Source organism: Phoxinus phoxinus (assembly GCF_949152265.1).
Source record: "Phoxinus phoxinus genome assembly, chromosome: 16".
Classification (NCBI taxonomy): domain Eukaryota; kingdom Metazoa; phylum Chordata; class Actinopteri; order Cypriniformes; family Leuciscidae; genus Phoxinus; species Phoxinus phoxinus.
In genome coordinates this window covers 32128535-32137478 of record NC_136891.1, presented here as the reverse complement: position 1 = coordinate 32137478, position 8944 = coordinate 32128535, and positions in this window count along the sequence as shown.

Below are 8944 nucleotides of genomic sequence, written 5' to 3'. Positions count from 1 at the left end.
AGCTAAATTGACCAATGGGCGATAAAACGTTGAAATAGAGGCGGGAGTAGAGGAGGTTCACACTGAGACCACAGAGTTTAGGTGAGTTGACGTCATCATCACGATGCATACGACCCCCCCCCCCCCCCCCCCCCCCCCCCCCGATTCTTGTGCACTCAGCGGGCGTGGTAGTACTAGTAGGATCATTAATTCGGAAAATTAATGATGTGCAAATGTTTCACACAACATTGTAAATATGTTATATCCACTTTTACGTCGTATTTTGGTCTAAACATTCAGCATGTTGCGCTGTTTGCAATAGTGTTAGCCAATTCTAAATTGGTCGCAATTTAACTATTCTAATAATCTGTTTAGGTAACTGTCATAAACACTATTGGCTACATGGAAGATATGTGTATGCATTGCTTTGATAATTAGGTGTCTGCAAAAAAACATGTAGGCTACACCACATTTACTGACATGTTTATGGATCATGATCTGAGCTAGTAAAATTTGAATGTTCATGGACCCACATGCATCTTATAATCTTCCATATAATAAGAGATGGTAGTTTAGGATGTGCATCATTTTTAAATGCCACGCAGAGAGCCCAACTGTCCATTACTTTAAAAGAAGATCCATGCATTATAAATGTTTTCAGTAGGACTAATGTTGTGCCAGTTTACAGAGAACAGACATACATTATGTTGTACTTAATATGTACAATGACTGAATCAACCAGAGTCTGAAAATGGCTGGAAATTACCACTTACTTTGTGTTCATGCTAATAAACCATATTCATTATGTCTGACTTAAGATTTTGAGTTCTGATCACTTTTTCCCCCTGTCTAAGATATTAAATGCTTCTAAAGAAAAGAAGCACTCAAACTTGAAACTTGAATTTTAAATTGAACTACCCAAAACTGGTCCAGTCTAGGGAATAAAATGGAGACTGAACTGAAAATAGAGAACCTTTTGCTCCAGGTCACACTTGGCTCCGGTCTGACTTCAGAATAGGTCACGTGGCTGCTCTAAAACGGGAAAAACTGCAGATCAGTTACCGGGAATGATCACTTGCCCTGTAATCCCATCCGATTGTTATGCCCCATGGACTGGAAGGGTTTATGGTGTTTTAAAAACTGAATGGGGCCTTTCTGATTCATGACATGGCATTCCTCAACTCCATGATGCAATGTTTAACACTTAAAGGAGCACTCCACTTTTTTTGGAAATAGGCTCATTTTCCAACTCCCCTAGAGTTAAACAGTTGAGGTTTACCACCGATCTCCGGATCTGGCGGTAGTACTTTTAGCATAGCTTAGCATAGATCATTGAATCTGATTAGACCGTTAGCAGCTCTCTCAAAAACAATTCCAAAGTTTTGATATTTTTCATATTTAAAACTTGACTCTTCTGTAGTTACATCGTGTACTAAGGCCGACAGAAAATGAAAAGTTGTGATTTTCTAGGCCAATATGACTAGGAACTATACTCTCATTCCTTTTCCGTCGGTCTAGTACACGATGTAACTACAGACGAGTCAAGTTTTAAATAGGAAAAATATCGAAACTCTTTGGACATTTTTTTTGAGAGAGATGCTAACGGTCTAATCAGATTCAATGATCTATGCTAAGCTATGCTAAAAGTGCTTAACGTTACCGCCAGACCCGGAGATCGGCTGAATGGATTCGAAAACGGTAAAACTGCTTAACTCTAGGGGAGTTGGAAAATGAGCCTATTTCCAAAAAAAAAGTGGAGTGATCCTTTAACTTTCACTGGATCTTCCAGCCAGATCATAATTTACTGAATAGCAGGAACACACGGTGACAGAGATGCTAATAGGCCTGCATTACCTTCTGTTTTAAATCTTCCACCACTTTATAGAGCGATCTTTCTAAATCATCCACTTTATACTTCCACTTACTTCACTTTATATTCTTCCATGAGGCTTAAAATGATATGGGGATATTACAGTGATAGAGTACAGTAATACACTGAGCCTCCTTCTAAGCACTCATAGACTTGGCTTATCTAACACTCACATGGAGCTTGTGAGCTGTGGAGAATGTGTGAGAGTCGGCATATGATGAGTGCCGGGCATTTACGTGAAGTTTCTGAACTGCGGCTCCCTCTCTGGCCTCCGGGCTGTAAAACATTCATAAAGAGCGGAAAGAGGGAGAGGGAAAGTGTTCCCTGATTAGAAAAGCCTAGATAAGTGAGATGTCTCTAATGAAGTAGGCCACTCTTTCAAGAAGCTAAGGTTTTATGATTATGGTTATATTGTTTTCTGGTCCTAAAATAAATAACATTTCATATATGATGAATCATTTTTTTAATAATATTGATAATAATACTAATAATAATAATACTGATTGAGCAACATCATTTGTGTAACAGGAAACAGTAAAACAATATTGTTTTTATTAAAAACCATGTAAATATAAAGGCAGTCAGAAGAGTAACGTTATATACACACACACACACACAGACACACACACACACACACAGACACACACACACGCATACACACACATACATACACACACAGCAAAAGTGATATAGCATAATCTTTTAACCATATAATAAAATATTTTTGATACAGAAAGATGTTTATCATCAGTATAAGTGATTATATATATATGAATCATCAATTTGCTTGTATTGCTTAAATATCACCAACTTTCTCACTTTTTTATTTGGCAGCTGAAAAACTTTTTTGCACTATTTTTATCACCTTCAACAAAATAAAAAATCCTCTCTTCCATGAACTCTTAACTGTGCATTTCTGATTTTATAATAACAATTTATCTCCTTTTTCTTTGTTTGTATTATTTCTTATATCCCTCCCTGTTCTAGCTTGTACTATTCTGGACAATGTTTGAAACTTTGTATTACCATCAATTCTCGTGTTTTTGCGTCCTTAAGATGAATCGTCTGTATTCTATACTTTGATAAAAGCATCTGCTAAATGAATAAATGACATGGAATAATATTATATTTTTGGTCTTAATTATATCTAAAAATGTACAGGTACCTCATTATAGCAACATAAACATTTTAAAAAATACATATATATTAAATGTTAGATCAAGTTATTTAAAAATCCACCTTTTGGAACCAATCTTTTGGATCAGGAAAGTTGTGCAGTGCATGATGAAGAACACATCATTTTGTGATTCATATTGAGTACAGAGCAAGATAAAGCCTTTAGTGAAATGCATATTGCATTGCTCACATCCTCTCCAATCTTTCCTCCACCGCCTCCCAGCCCGTCTGCTGTCATGCGCGTTCAGCAAGTGGATCAGTCAGGCTGTCGGCTCACACTGTCTGCACAGGCAAGCATTATTACGTAATGTTTCTTTTTCAGTGAATAAGAAGGAAAAATGTCCCAGGGCGTTGTCTCGACTCCTGAAAACCTGCCTGGAAACAAAGGATACTTAGACCTGTTATCATGGCCACGTACAATAGTTTCTATTTAAAATGTATCTCAACCCCTCCTTGCAGCAGTGTTACAGCATCCAAAAACAGAGATGTTCCGGAAAAACAAGACTCATCAGAAAAACCTAAAGAAGCATGTGGAATAAGATTCAGTGGGTGTTTCAAGACTGCTGATGTCTTGAATGTGCATGACTGTCCTCTGTGAACCTGTGATCCAACACAGCTGAAGCAGAGGCATTGATGGAATCACATCTCTGGGGACTATTATCTTGTCATTCCTCTTTTTCTCCACTTTATCAAGGCAGCAGTTGAAATTTCCCTTATGCTTTCCTCTATTATTTATCTGGTTTCAGCCTTTGATTGATGTTCGCATACACAGCATTCTCTGGCTGCATCACAAATTGTGTTGGGATTTTTTTTTTAAAGAGCCACTTTTGTTTTGTGGTTGTGTATGTGATTCATAACCAAAGAAAAAAATGATTACTGTCAAGTTTGTATTCAGTTGTTTTCATTTGTTCAAGTTTCCCTCCTCTCACCAGTTTCCATGGACACTAATCTATCATCACAGCTGTTTGTTATTATGCTCATCTCCATTTTGTATTTATCTTCCTTATTGTCCGGTATTGTCACGTTATCACGCTGTTTCATGTTGTAATATTAATCCCTGTTGTTATTTGGAACTACTGAATCTGCTTTCACTTTCTTCCTCTTTAGACTTATATACAGAATACCAGGCTTTTGTGCAGCTTTTCTTTTTTGGGATTTTGAATTTTTGTTTCATTACCCCCTTCACCATGGATCTGCCTGCAGTAAGACTGTTATGCCTGGAGCAGATGGACCATTCACTGGGGGATTATACCCAGGACTTTTTAGATCTGGCGTGCCTTACACACTATGATGATGGCTCGTTTAGCGTCTTCTATCACGCCAGCCTGAGCGAGCAAAGGCCTATGTAGAGCTGGTGCATAATGCACAGCATCTTATTGTCATCCCAGAGGACACCAGCCCTACTCCAAACCCAGAGTCCAGCCAGACACCACCATGTGAGATGGACACGACACCTGAGCCCACTGCAGACGGGGAGCTAGCGCCAGAAGGAGTGACTGAGTCTGACCAGGTGTGTGAGCCAGCCACATCGTCCATTGCTGAGGGAGTTTTAGTGGAGATTGAGGGAATGGAGTTGAGTTGAATGGAGTTGACTGACACACTCTGTCAGTTCAAAGCTAGATTAAAGACACATCTCTTTGACCTAGCATTCACATAATACATTATTGTCTTCTATAACTCAATGTTAGGCTGCATAGATTAGGTCAGCCGGAACTTGAAACACTACCCTTAAATCCTGATGTACTCGTTACATCATAAGAAGAATGGCATCTACGCTAATTTTAGTGTCTTTGTTTATCCCGAGGTTTTCCCGCAGCCTGCCGGATCCAGGCCGTATCCAGATCTGACGAAGGACCTTCGCCTGGACCCGATGACAACGCAGTGCTGAAGTGCCAACTAGCCTCTCCCTATGGAGGATGCCTGTACCACTCTACAGATAAAGCATTGCCGGGAAAATTTCGGGTCGTGGGGGCAGCAGTCTAAGCAGAGATGCCCAGATTTCCCTCTCCCTAGACACTTCCTCCAGCTCTTCCGGGGGGACACCGAGGCGTTCCCAGGCCAGCCGGAAGACATTATCCCTCCAGCGTGTCCTAGGTCTTCCCCGGGGTCTCCTCCCGGTGGGACGTGCCCGGAACACCTTCCCAGGAAGGCGTTCAGGAGGCATCCGGAACAGATGCCCGAGCCACCTCAGCTGACCCCTCTCGATGTGGAGGAGCAGCGACTCTACTCTGAGCTCCTCCCGAGTGACCGAGCTCCTCACCCTAACTTTAAGAAATCGCCCAGCCACTCTACGGAGAAAGCTCATTTCGGCCGCCTGTATCCGGGATCTTGTCCTTTCGGTCATGACCCACAGCTCATGACCATAGGTGAGAGTAGGAACGTAGATTGACCGGTAAATCGAGAGCTTCGCCTTGCGGCTTAGCTCTTTCTTCACCACGACAGACCGGTACATCGACCGCATTACTGCGGAAGCTGCACCGATCCGCCTGTCAATCTCCCGTTCCATCCTTCCCTCACTCGTGAACTCCTCCACTTGAGGCAGGAACTCTCCACCAACCTGAAGAGAGCAAGCCACCCTTTTCCGACTGAGAAAACCCCGAAGTGAAAAAATTTAATAAAATTCTGTATTAAAATGTATAGGCAAGACAAGTATTTTGTTAAGGCTTGGTTTGTAGGGAATCTGCGCACATATATTCAAATGCGCATAACTATTATTCTTGATGCGCACGTGAGCGCCATCAGCGTTTCTCACAGGTTCGCGTTTAAAGTCTGTGTAGAGAGAACGGTGTCGTCTTAGCGCCCCCTAATTTAATAACAAATGATAATTTCGACGGAAGTGAATCAATCAAAACTAATTTTAGCTGGAAAATAACATTATTCAAGAACCGCTATAAAGCCAAAACAATCTGTTACCCTTAAATTATACGTTTATCTCTGTAAAGCTGCTTTGAAACAATCTATATTGTTAAAAGAGCTATATAAATGAAGATGACTTGACTTGACTTGAGCCCTGCCCACACTCCTGCCACTGTGAGTTAGTAAGACGAATTTGGGGAGTATTATTCACTGACCCCCCTGATTCCACCCGAATCAGACTCCACATATTCAGATATATGGATCCGGCCCTAAATCCCTCTCCCTCCTCCTCTCCAAACCTCAGCCAGTCTCTGCTGTTGACCCTCTGTTCCTCCTCAGCTTTCTCACAGCGACGTGGATCCACCTCAGGCCGTCTGTGAGGCATCTACCTCTGCGCGAGTGGGTCCCCTGGCTCCGCCTCCAGCCGCTGATCCCGCCACTCCACTTCGGCCTCGTTACATAACCCTGTTAAATATCTAGGGCCTTCCAAAAGCAGGAGGCAGATGGAAACTCTAGGTGTCACGTCATTGCTGAGGTGCTTTGATGTAGTATAACGCTTGGGCACAAGTTATCGCCCTCATTTCTGGCTCTGTCAGTATGCTCCTGCCTGGCCGTCAGATTTCATTTATCACTTTACAGAAGCTGTTAAAGTATTTAGCACTGATGCTAAATGTGTCTGCTGAATGTTCCTCTTACATCTGCATGTAAGGTTCTGTAAATCCTCAGAAAAATGCGACATGTCAGAAAAGTAACAATGTTACAGAATGTTGGAAAGTTGAAGCCAATCATAATATGAAGTCGTTTATGGTAAATGGACTGCATTTATATAGCGCTTTCAGAGACCCAATGGCCACCAAAGCGCTTTACATTTTGCCTCACATTCACCCATTCATACACCGACGGTATATATATGTATGTATATGCCTATATAATTCATGTTTTTGCTGGCACTAAAGCAATGAGGGGTTTTAAATGTCTGCACAATCTCTTGAATAGCTGTAAATCTCAAATCATATGGGGAGCTTCTACAACAACACAAAATATGGATCAGTGTTAAAACCACATTTCTGGTGCGTACGGACATTCTCTTGTTTAAAGAGGTTCTTCAAGCTAATGCTGTTGTTGCCTACACTGTGTTATATAAGTACAATCTGTGATCACGAGCATAAAATATAACATTAGCAGACAAATGCTTTATCACATCCTGCATCTGGTCATTTGAGCCAAAGGCAAGGCTTATACTTTACTGTGTTTTCTGTCAGATGCACACAAATACGCAAAGGAACATGTTTTTTTTTTCTTTTTACATCACTGACTCACACACAGTCAAACATTCCTTTGGTTTGTTCTTGGGCATACAAGCATGAATTTGCAGCAATTCAATTCAGTGCATAACTCTTCTCTATCCAGACCCTGATGGCACATGGTGCTCTTGTTTGGCAGCGCTCCATCGGGCCTCTCAGTCCACGAGAGAGTGAAAGGGAAAGCCCACATATGGAGTTCGTAGACCACTCACATTCAATGCATCAGCTCTCAGGGTGATGAAATATTTATTGAGAATGCTCAAACAGACAGTGCACGTTTCGTCCATTTTTTTAAGTGGCATAGAAGTGGGACTTCGCATCATATTGGCCATAATGCAATCAGGTTTTCATCTGGTGATCATCAAATGCACACATATAACAGCCTGACTGGGGAATAACCTTCTTAGATATGAAATAAACACATAAGTACTTTAACTTTCCAAAGCCATCAGATCGTATTACTCTCACTGAGATGACTGACTTAGGGGTCATAGTTCTGTCAACACTTACTCTACTAATCCATTTGTATCGCATACCTTCGGTTGTTGTTGCGGTCTTTATTCTATTTGTGTCATAGAAATTTCATTATAGGCCCATAATTCAGCCAGTTAAATACTGCACATCACCCCCATAGCATAATAAGTGTGAATAAAAAAAAACACAGTGTTTTTACTGAGTTTAGTTCCGGGTGTGCAGTTTTTGGAAGTGCGGGACTTCCAATGCAGCTATCATGATAGATACAAAAGACGCCTAAAATAACCCAATTACTGTCACAGACTGCATTTTCCTTCATCCTCCCTGGTACCTAACCACACACACCTGGGACTCATAGTCATCTATCTATTACCATTTCAGTCATATCCAACTCTTGGTGATTATATGGCCATCTCTTGCCATACATGATACATATTGCACACACACACGCACACGTCATGTTTTTTGGATTGTTGGGGAAACCGGGGCAACTAGGAAACCCACGGAGACACAAGGAGAACTTTCCACACAGAAAGGACACTCTTAGTGCTGCCCACTGAGTCACTATGCCAACCCCTAGCCCTCATCACCATGTCTGACCTCATCTGACACTACTTACCTGCTTTATGTTCCTTACTACCTTGCTATTTACTGCTGTTACCTCATCCAAGTCGATCGCCAGTCATCTTCCAATCATCCAAGTCGTCTTCCAGTCATCCTTCATCTCACCGTGGTTCCCTTGTTTGTGTGTGTGTGTGTGTGTGTGTATGCGCGCGTGTGTGTGTGTGTGTTGTTACCTCATCCAAGTCGATCACCAGTCATCTTCCAATCGTCCAAGTCGTCTTCCAGTCATCCTTCGTTTCTGCGTTGTACCCTTGTGTGTGTGTGTGTGCTGTTACCTCATCCAAGTCGATCGCCAGTCATCTTCCAATCATCCAAGTCGTCTTCCAGTCATCCTTCGTTTCTGCGTTGTACCCTTGTGTGTGTGTGTGTGTGTGTGTGCTGTTACCTCATCCAAGTCGATCGCCAGTCATTTTCCAATCATCCAAGTCGTCTTCCAGTCATCCTTCGTTTCTGCGTTGTACCCTTGTGTGTGTGTGTGTGTGTGTGTGTGTGTGTGTGTGTGTGTGTGTGTGTGTGTGTGTGTGTGTGTGTGCTGTTACCTCATCCAAGTCGATCGCCAGTCAATTTCCAATCATCCAAGTCGTCTTCCAGTCATCCTTCGTTTCTGCGTTGTACCCTTGTGTGTGTGTGTGTGTGTGTGTGTGTGTGTGTGTGTGTGTGT